This window comes from Podarcis filfolensis (assembly GCF_964270895.1).
Source record: "Podarcis filfolensis genome assembly, chromosome: 9".
In the NCBI taxonomy this organism is placed as follows: domain Eukaryota; kingdom Metazoa; phylum Chordata; class Lepidosauria; order Squamata; family Lacertidae; genus Podarcis; species Podarcis filfolensis.
Window position 1 is genome coordinate 25,217,837 of NC_139610.1, and position 11,187 is coordinate 25,229,023.

Consider the following 11,187-nt stretch of genomic DNA (forward strand, 5'->3'; position numbering starts at 1 on the left):
AAAACAGAACCTCTTTCAGAGCTGGCTGGTTCCCTTTTGTTTTGCATCCCTGCTGCCTGACAAGCTCTCCCTGCTCAACAGGAAATTCTAAACCTTCCAGAGAATCTGTGGTCCAGTTATAAACAAAGTGTAGTAGATTTACTTTAAGTCTAATTATATAAGATGTCTACCTTGGAAATGCCCAATAATTTTTTTTGTAAATACTTTAAGCAGGCACTCAGTGGTCGTGAAATTAATAGGCCTACATAAAAAAACAAAGAGGCAGGCATGATACAAGAAGGCGCCAGGAAGACTACTTCAGGGAACTCTGTTGTAGGGCTTCTAAATCCTAGGCTGCAACATCCTTCTTATTCCAATGTGCAGCCTTCAAAGAGCCATACCTCATGTTCTGTAGTGTTCTATGCTACTTTCCTTTAATTAAAAAAAATTAAAAGCATCTGTTCAGGCTGTCATAAAAAAACCATAAAGCTGAGAGGTAGTATGTGATGGAGAGTTTGTAATGTAACATGTTAGGTTGTAGAAGTTATTTATCATCAACATCATCACCATCAGGGCTTTTTAAAAGCTGGAACTTGCCAGAACTGAGTTCTGGCACCTCTTGGGTGGGTGCCATTGCTGTTATAAGAGAACAAGGGAGGTCTTCATGGTGAGTTCCAGGACCTCTTTTTCTAGAAAAAAAACCCAGCACTGTTTATTACTAAGGGCATGTGGAGCTCATCGAACTGGGATGGTAGGCCATCTAGGAGAAAGAAAACTGAACTTGAAGCTGAACTTGAAGCATGGGAAGCCCCAACAAAAATTTATAATTTGGCAGAATATTTGGACTATATGATATGTATTTGTATAATTTGGAATACTTAATGTATGGAGCCCAGGACCTCCATACACACTTCCCAGGCTTGTGCCCCAGGGAGGTCACTTTGGTGCTGCTAACACAGCAGTTTGACTTCACTCCCAAAGGTGAACTCCATTGTCTCTTGAGACAGATGGATAGAGATGGATTCCAACAGCCATGCAAAGTGAGACCACCGGTGCAGTTGAGACAGTGAGCTCCTCAGTTGATTATCAGGCTCTAGCAAACTGATAAAAATAGGTTTCCACATGGAGGCTTATATTTATCATATTTTTTCTTAGAAATGGTAAATCCAGATTAAAGTGGGAATTGTGGAGTGGCCTTTTTTTGCCAGTGAAGACAGTGAAGACACACAGACACTGCAAAAAAGGATTTCATGTCTGAAAGTGCCCCCAGTGACCACCTGGCATCAAACAAACAAAAAACCAGAGATGTTACACGGTGTTTAACCTTTCCCTGAAAACCAGTTTTCCTTTCAATACTCCTGCTCCCACTTTCTTTTGATACAGATCAGGAAAGCACTTTTGAGTGGGAAAAGGCAAAGGAAAGCTGGCAAAGGAAGTGTCAAGTCCCCCCTTCCCTCCTCGTCCTTCTTCCACTCCTGCTTTTCATTTTAAAAAGAGAGGGAAAGGGAAATTAACATGGAACTCCACAGAAAGTATACATTGGCGCAAATCCAGAACTGGCATTTGCTAGGGCTCTTTTAAGTGTCAAGATCTGAAATATTTTATTCCGACATTGGGCAAGCAGTCACTGTAGAAACTGCTCTGTTTGTCTAGTAAGATGCATGGTGGTAACTGAGACACAAAGAAGAAACAAAAGATAAAACCCAGCAACTAACAAAACACAATAACAGAGTTGCCTATTTTCTTTCTTTCTTTCTTTCTTTCTTTCTTTCTTTCTTTCTTTCTTTCTTTCTTTCTCTCTCTCTCTCTCTCTCTCTCTCTCTCTCTCTCTCTCTTTCTTTCTTTCTTTCTTTCTCATTTTGGTCAGCCCAAGTCAGTTCTAACACCTATTTGGAATTCTGCCTTTTTCCCTTTTTTATTTTTAGGGTGAATGATGTCCCAGCGCAGTAGCTCCCCCTCCCCCGAAACTGCTTGGCAGGTCATGGGAATAACATTGCCAGATTGCTAGTCAGCAATGTTTATCATCTGAAGAACTACAAAGGTATCTTATTATCTTTAAAACTCTGGCTTTTGTTCTCGATTAATGCAGATTTTCTTGGTAAACATACCCAACAGAGGTGAAATGCACATCTTGACAACCGTGTCCTAAACTGGGGGTGCTGTAAAATGAAACCACACTATCCTTCCTAACAGGGGATACTACTGAAGTGAAATCACTGCTCCAAAATGTTTAACTATGTTAAAACAAAAGATTCCTTTCATCTCTCCATCCCTTACCTTCTTGAGCTTTGGGGTTTCCCCAAACAGCTTGGTGAGTACCCCAAGTTCAGACTACGATTTGTTCCCAACAACTTCATAACATGTCATGAAAATAAGCATGGTTGATACCTGAAACTTTGGCCTTGACTCCTGCTTTGATTATGCCAAATTGCTACCTTTATTTAATCACCCATTTTATCCTGATTCACTAACTTGTGTATTGCACATTGACACAAATAATTATAAAATTTACATATATACTTCTGGAGAAAAATGGAACTGTTTATAAACTAGTATTATCCCTTAATTGTAGAGATGAAAAGGTATTGTATGAAATGAGCAGTTACTATATAGTAGATATGAGATGATGCTATGGAGGGCTGGCATCATGACACAGCATTGCCAGACAACTGTGTTATAAGAATTTTAAGGCCTCAAATATAAATATTCATAAATGCACACATATCTAAATATATGAACCATGTGTCTGAAATAGTATGGGATACCAACCCTGAAGCTGTTTTGACTCTCCCAATGACCTCAAATATTCCTCTGCAGTAAGGGAGGCAAATGGGAAAAGCCTTCCCATTGTCTTTTTTGCTTGCAAATCCTGTCTTAAGGGCATATTTGTGTCTGAATAGGGTGAACCTGTGACATGGATTCAGGAACTAAAGTATTAACCAGCACAAAAGAATGGCCAGGCTGCCCAGGTAATTCAATCAGTGAACATTATCAGGTATCCTGGCAGGCAGGATTTCTGCTGTAGACCGCCTCCTTCTGTGATGTATGTAAAATGTTTTGGGGGGTGGTCTTGGGCTACAGAGTGGCCAATTTCAAAAGTCTATATAAGGGCTTGCGGACCATTGTTCGTGGTTCTCCTCCCTCCTGTGTGTGTGGTGAGTGTTGCAACAGTCCCTTTAATAAAGATCAGGCTTACTGCCCGCTTTGCTTCTCAGTATACTCTGGTTAGCCTCTGTTTTCTCCCACCGATAGGGAACCCACTTAAGAACTCTATACAGGCTCTGGAATACCCCATAAGGGAAAGGGAGCAGTTTTTCTTATAACAGTTGCCAAGACTCTAACACTCTGTCAGAGCCCATTACTCATACCCCTGCACCCCTAATTTTATGTGTCTTGAATCAGCATTGGGGAGACAGGAGGATAATTCTGGGACAACACTGGGATGGAGAGATCATTTTGTGGATAATGACCATTAATGGGGAGATTGTTGTTTAGTCATTTAGTTGTGTCCGACTGTTTGTGAATCCATGGACCAGAGCACGCCAGGCATTCCTGTCTTGGTCAAACTCATGTTGGTAGCTTTGAGAACACTGTCCAACCATCTTGTTCTCTGTCGTCCCCTTCTCCTAGTGCCCTCCATCTTTCCCAGCATCAGGGTCTTTCCCAGGGAGTCTTCTCTTCTCATGATGTGGCCAAAGTATTGGAGCCTCAGCTTCAGGATCTGTCCTTCCAGTGAGCACTCAGGGCTGATTTCATTAAGAATGGATAGGTTTGATCTTCTTGCAGTCCATGGGACTCTCAAGAGTCTCCTCCAGCACCATAATTCAAAAGCATCAATTCTTTGGCGATCAGCCTTCTTTATGGTCCAGCTCTCACTTCCATACATCACTACTGGGAAAACCGTAGCTTTAACTATACGGATCTTTGTCGGCAAGGCAGGTGCAAAGCCACATTTTGCTCTGTTGTGGACAAGCTTGGTGTTACATAAAGCCACTCAGCACCAAGCTATTTCTGGGAACATAAATGACCTAAACTGTTTTCCAGCCCCTCAAGAAGTGGTTCTGTTTCTTTGTTACAGCTTTCCCACCCAATGTGGGCATCTTTGTCAGTCTGCCAGTTGACCAAATAATTTCACTGTCTGGAATGAAACCATTAAAGGCAACAATAACGAAAACATATTTTCTGACTTACTTGCTTTAAGTGTTGACAGCCATGCAGAATTTAACTGAAACGGCAATGTGGGTCGCCGTACTTCTTCAACAACAACATTGTGTAACATGTGTCACTGTGCCACAAGCTTAATTCAAGCTGCAAGGGTAATAATGCTGGGGAATTAGACCATCCACATATATGGTAACACATATTTCCCTTGGTTTTGGATTCTGGGGTTTTAAAAGAAGTTACTTTCCACCTTAACTCCTTTTCAACAATATCCTGTCAGGCAGCTGTCCAATGACCTTTTTGAAAAGACTTCACAGAGTAATTGAAAATGAATTTTATAATAAACTGCTTTCAGAAGGAAATGCATTCTTGGAAATATTTATAGTTCTTCAGATGTTGATACCTGGGCATCCTAGTGCCTGGTCACAGATGTCAATCAACCTTAATCTGCCTTTAGGTGCTTCTTCCCAACCTTCTGTGGAGGCCCAAAGTTGCGCTCCACTCTGCTGCTGTCACAGTTTCCCCACATTACACTCAAGCCTCCCCCCAAAATTGCACATACTTGTATGTAAAGATACGAAGTCCTCCTCTGATGAAGCAGAATTGTACTTGTCTTTTGACTGTGTTAAGTCACTTCAGAATGTAGACAATGTATTGTGGCTGACCACACTGGCAGTCAGGGATGCAGATGGCGCTGTGGGTTAAACCACAGAGCCTAGAACTTGCCGATCAGAAGGTTGGCAGTTCGAATCCCCACGACGGGGTGAGCTCCCGTTGCTCAGTCCCAGCTCCTGCCAACCTAGCAGTTCGAAAGCACGTCAGAGTGCAAGTAGATAAATAGGTACCGCTTCGGCGGGAAGGTAAACGGCGTTTCCGTGCGCTGCTCTGGTTTGCCAGAAGCGGCTTAGTCATGCTGGCCACATGACCTGGAGGCTGTACGCCGGCTCCCTCGGCCAATAAAGCGAGATGAGCGCCGCAACCCCAGAGTCGGCCACGACTGGACCTAATGGTCAGGGGTCGCTTTACCTTTACCTTACACTGGCAGTCAAACTAAATGTGATGTTGGAGTGATTGAAAATTGTCCGTTTTTATTTTTATTCCCCCGCCCCCCAAAAGTCAGCTTTTTCAGGCAGGGTGAGGGCTGAATTGGATCAGGAGGACTGTGGAATGCAGGTTTGGCTGAACTCTTTTTCTCTTACTGTCTTCCCCACTAAAAATATCTCTTCAAAGCTGCTATTTGTTCCAATTACAAACATTTACTGTTACAGATTTTTTTCCTCTCTGCTGCAATGGAACCAGGACATAATGGAATAATCAAATCACCCTAAACCGCAAATGCGGTTACACCTCAGGAACATTGCATGGGTCAATGACATCATCACAATGTATGTGCAATGCTAGAAACCTTTAGGCATGCAAAATGAGACCCAAGACAGCCGTCCCTTGGTTTGCTAAGCCTCACCATTAGTGATGCCAGAGAAATCAGAGAAAAATTGCAATGGAAGTGGAAATTGTCTGGAATTGAGATCAATCCAGTGAATATGACTGGTATTCAATGTTGTTACTTTTCACCTACAAACAATACGTAATTGGTTATGCTCCCCTACCACAGCCATTTACATTGTGTTTCATTTCATTTCAATTCACTTTTAAGTTGTATACCACATTTCTATATAACTATACACAAGGCAGTTTACAGCAACAAAATACACAACAAAGAGCACACACCTTATAATAATCTGATCCGATATAGAAAGTCATAATAAAACATAACTTTAAAATGGAATGACTTATATCAAATAAAGTAATATTCCATAAGCTATTAGAATATAATAGTACACTATAAAATTAACTCTCAAAACAATACAGAGCCTTTGTATTGAAATGAATGTGGTGGAATAACAGTAGTTATGTAAGTTAATTAGTTATGTGACTTACATAATTTCACCATAGTGGACAGCTAAATGAATAATGCTGTTTTTGGTGGAAAGCAAAGTGCAAGGGAATAGAAACAGCGGTACACATATGATGAATACACAGTAGAACAAAAAGCAAAGCCTTCCAACATCTTTATTCACCAAACATGTGTGAAGGATCTCAGCTTTGTCAATAAAAACCACCTGTTTGAGGGAAGGCGGGAAACTGAATTCAGGTTCCAGGGCTTTCTCCTGTCTCCTCCAACAAACGAGTTGCTGTACGTGTGGATCAGAGCTTCTGATTACGATGCTACAAACCAAACAGTCTTTTTTGTTTAAAGGATTGGTTGAAAACTAGCATGAGCAACATGAAGCATTCTGGGAGCCTATATTATCCATTAAAAATTTCAGATGCATATTCATTCTTCTAAAGCCATTTATATTTTTAGGATATCTTATTTCTTTATGACTAAAAGGGAACCTTACCATCACAAAATAAAACAAAAGGTGGATTTGAAAATAACTCAAAACTCCCCCCCCCACAAGAGCTTAAAGGAAAATACCAAATATCAAAAGACTTTCATTAAACGGACAAGAACTGGCAACTCTGAAGACTGCAGGATTTTGCAGGATCCTGTCAACTAGTCGTTCGTTCCTTCTATAGACTCTCCCTTTGAAGGTTGAAAAAAAGTTTGAATGGAGTTCATCAAAGAAACATTCATCCTCCAAATTGCCAAAGAAACTGCAGTTTGTTAGAGGAAGAATTTAATAAAGTTAGGCACATTCGGGTGATAGGTCATTCTTGACTTCCTGTCAAAGACTTGGGTACCTGTCATATCACTGTTCACACTGTTAACGTCTAGGTATGGGATCAAAAGCATCCCATGTTTCCTTAAATCTGCTGAACTCAGCAGTCAAACACACATAATTTTCTCACAATTGCTTGAAATGTTCATAGAAGGATGCAATCAGACCCAGCATGTTTCATGCTGTTGGTTGTTTAGAGACCATGCTCTTAATACTCCAGCAAATTATATTATAGCTGAGGCTTTAAAGATATCCTACATTAAGTTTCAAAAGGCATCTTGGTAGTAGAAGGCATTGCAGCATTTTCCAATGTGCATATATTTGCATAAAGTCCCAACACTGCAGTGATCTATGTTATTAAAATACTAAGAAAAGAAGTGGGATTTTGAGAAAGCAAACAGGATTGATGGGCCTTCTGAGGGACTCTGCATTAATGCAATTAACCACCTGCCTAGATCTAATTGCTGCACTCAGGGCTCAGAGACCAACAAAATGCACTTTGGACGTATCATCAGCCTGTTAAATGTGCAGGTGTTTTCAAGATCCGGAAACATAGTGATGGCTAATTGCTGTACATGTTACATAAACACACAGCTCTCTTTGTTTTCGGCACAGGAGGAAAATGTGCAAAAAGAAATAAATTCTTTATGGTGCACACAGTGACAAAATGGTGACTGAAACAGCTATTTTATATACAGTGGTACCTTGGGTTACATACGCTTCAGGTTACATAGGCTTCAGGTTACAGACTCCGCTAACCCAGAAATAGTGCTTCAGGTTAAGAACTTTGCTTCAGGATAAGAACAGAAATCGTGCTCCGGCGGCGCGGCAGCAGCAGGAGTCCCCATTAGCTAAAGTGGTCCTTCAGGTTAAGAACAGTTTCAGGTTAAGAACGGACCTCCGGAACGAATTAAGTACTTAACCCGAGGTACCACTGTATACATATTAGATTTGCACATGTATATTTCTTTTTAGCATCACAACATCCTGTTCTTCATTACTAGACTATTGTAACTTTCATTATACGATGCGTGGAAAGTAAATTGGGGAATGTGTTGGAATGACAGCTCCCTCATTTAGGGTAGGCATGTCCAACAGGTCGATTGCAGGGGTGCTGCAGGTCAATTGCTGGATTTATTAAGTTGGCCAATGAGAACTTTTGGCACTCCCCCTAAAAAAAAGCTCAACAACGCTGGGCAATGACAATGGGTAGATCACTGCTAGATTTTTTATACTGGGAGTAGATCGCTGTCTCTTTGGAGTTGAATGTGCCTGGTTTAGGGCTACGACTGTCAGCTTGCAACTAGGATGGTGTGGAACCACGTTGCTGTGTAAATCAGTGAGAGGAGCTGCAATTCTGGATCTGGCATGTAGATCCCCTCTTCCTTTCACTCTCTGTGTCAATGCTTGTTCTGCAGTTGCAGCAGTAGGTTGGCTGAAAGGGTTTTGATGACTGTAGAACAGGGGTACGAAAACTTTCTGGCTTGGTGAGTGAGATCTCTATCTCCCCCCTTCACCCTACAGGTCAACTTTGACAGGAGATGAGGCCACCCGCTTGTCAGATGTCAAGAAGACACAAGGTGACTAATAGGTGATAGATTTGCATACACAAATCATGCACTATATGGGTCTAATCTGAATTGTTCTGTCACATACAGTAACCCCTGCCTCGTGAGGATCCATATTAATTAGGACTGAGATGAAATTTCTGATGAAAGTTTTCTGATAGATTTTGAGTTCTTCTTGAACTACTGGATAATTCTACTAGTCCTCTGAATGATATTAGGCAAAACAGCCTCCCAAGTTTCATGATTTGTGATGCAATGGTGGATCAATTTTTCATATTTCCATATTATTTTAATATTGTTGAGCCAAGCAATGGGCTTGATCCTTATTACCTCCAGTTCTTCCAGACCATTATTTCCACCAACCACCAATCTGAATAAATAACAGAATTTTGTCAACATTAAGTCAGCCAACATTTCTCATAAAATAATTTTCTGACAAATTTTGAAAACCTTCTGAATTGAGCTGTTCCTGAAGTGTTGGAGAATTCTCCCCAGATAATATTCGGCAAAGTACACCTCTCCCAACTTGCTATTTATAAATAGCATGGACAGCATTGGGAGTCCACTTTGCTCAGCCCTCATATCTATTCCTTACCATGTGCAACGTCTGCATTTCATCTTTATCTTATTTCATCATCACAACAACCTCGTATTACAGACTAGAAGATTAAAGGCTGCCAAGGATATTTTATGTCTGAGCAGAGATTTCAACTTGGGCCTCCCATTTCCAAAGTCTGCAGAAAAGATGCAAATAAGATAAATGAGAGAATATTTCCAAGTATCACATTGAAAACAGCACTTTGCACTTCCAAGTACCTTTCATGTGTCCAGTGTGTGACTGGGGTATTTGAGGGTGGAAAAGAATAAAAACTCTAATGTAAAATGGCTAATTAAGAATAGCACCGATCTAAGCAGCTAGAAGAAATAGGCAGGATAAAACAGGCTCTGTAATTTCCTCAAAGCTCAGTTTGTGTATTCCATTTCTTGGAAAATGAGGAAGATATGAAAATTAAGCATATGACATTTTCCTGGATTACTGAATGCTTATTTTCCCCAGCAAACAAACACCAGGCTTTTTTGTTCTGCTTTGTTTCTTCTGCCTACTTAGAGTGAGGGGGAAAGAGTACATCGTTACAATTTGCTGTTTTTAATTACAGCTTGATGTACTAGCAAAATTCAAGGAATTCTCTATCATGTTCTGTTACATAAAGAGTCCAGCATATCTTTGTTCTTGTGATGAACCGGAATGCACCTATTTCAGAACAAATTGCAAATCATTAGTGGCTATTAGAATCATTCTGTGTTCCTGTAGCCATATTTAAATATGGAGTCTTTCCTGGTAATAGGCCACTTTTCTAGAATGGATAGTCAGGAATCATAACAACATATCTTTAAATAAACTAAATAAGTAAGAACTTTTTTTTTTGCCAAAGCCTCAGCTCGCTTAGAGGATGAGACCCACTGCATTTGAGGAAGATGCCTCTGGGCTTTAGGGAGTAAATGGACAAAGAAATATATTGGGGGAAGCTGAGATTAGTCACACATGGCACACAACACAGAAGTGACCAAAGGACTTACAGGTAAAAATGTACAGAACACACTTAAGAATATCACACGGTACACCCCTTTGCTGTGCGACACCATTTCAACCTGCAGATGGAATTGTGTACTTGAAGGCTTCACCACATTAAAATAAAAATTGCTTCAACACAAAAAGATCCAGCCACCATGGCCAACGGTTGAGGGTGATGGTTGAGTCGGAATCCAAAAACATCTGAAGGATGCCAAGTTACTGATCCTTGGCTTACCAAGTAAGAATGCATTTATGGTTTTGTTTCTATGGATTGTATTCAGCTAACTTTTACTAGATGTAGACTCATTGAAATTAATGGTCATGGCTCATTTAGATCCATTAGTTTCAATGGTTGACTTTAGTTGAATACAACCCTATTGTCGCATCTATAGCTATCAAATACTATGCTGAGATCCTCATATTATTCCAGGCTGAGAATATGTTGGCTGGATCTGTATATCAGCTATTTGCCTTAAAGGACAGTGTAGAAAAAATAGAATTATTTCTTCCCAACAAATCTCCCTATCCATGGAAAGAATTATCTGTCTCACACACTGAGGCACCACACACCTGTATTTATTTTATTTTTTAATGAATTCACTTCCTATATTGAAGAAAATAAAATAAAAACCTGCATTTTTCAACAGAACTCTGTCTGCAGTGCACAAAACACAAATGTGCCCATAACAGACTAAGCTCCACCATATGTTCTTTTCCTTTCTGAGGTTCTATATTAAGAAAACTCCATGTGTTATTTTTGTTACTCATAAATCCATTCATTCACTCATGGCAGATGCTAAAGGAACATCTATTAACACTTTTGCTGGGTGCTGAAAACCTTGCTTGGTTTTCTGTTAATGCATCATGATTTAAAAGTCCGCACAGAGATATATAACATTTCATACATACTTTGGATTAGGGCTTTTTTCAGCCAGAATTCACCGTAACTCAGTTCCAGCACCTCCCAGGTGGGTACCATTACCATTCTAAAAGAACAAGGGAGGTCTCCACGGTGTGTTTTGGCACCTCTTTTTCTAGAAAAATAGCACTGATAATTTTCCTTTAACATATATCAGTAATACATGGGTTTTCTGAAATAGAAGTTTAGGACACATCCAAAATATTGTCAGCCCTTTTCTCTTCACTTAAAATACAGGAGCCATCAGAAACATTGTTAACACCA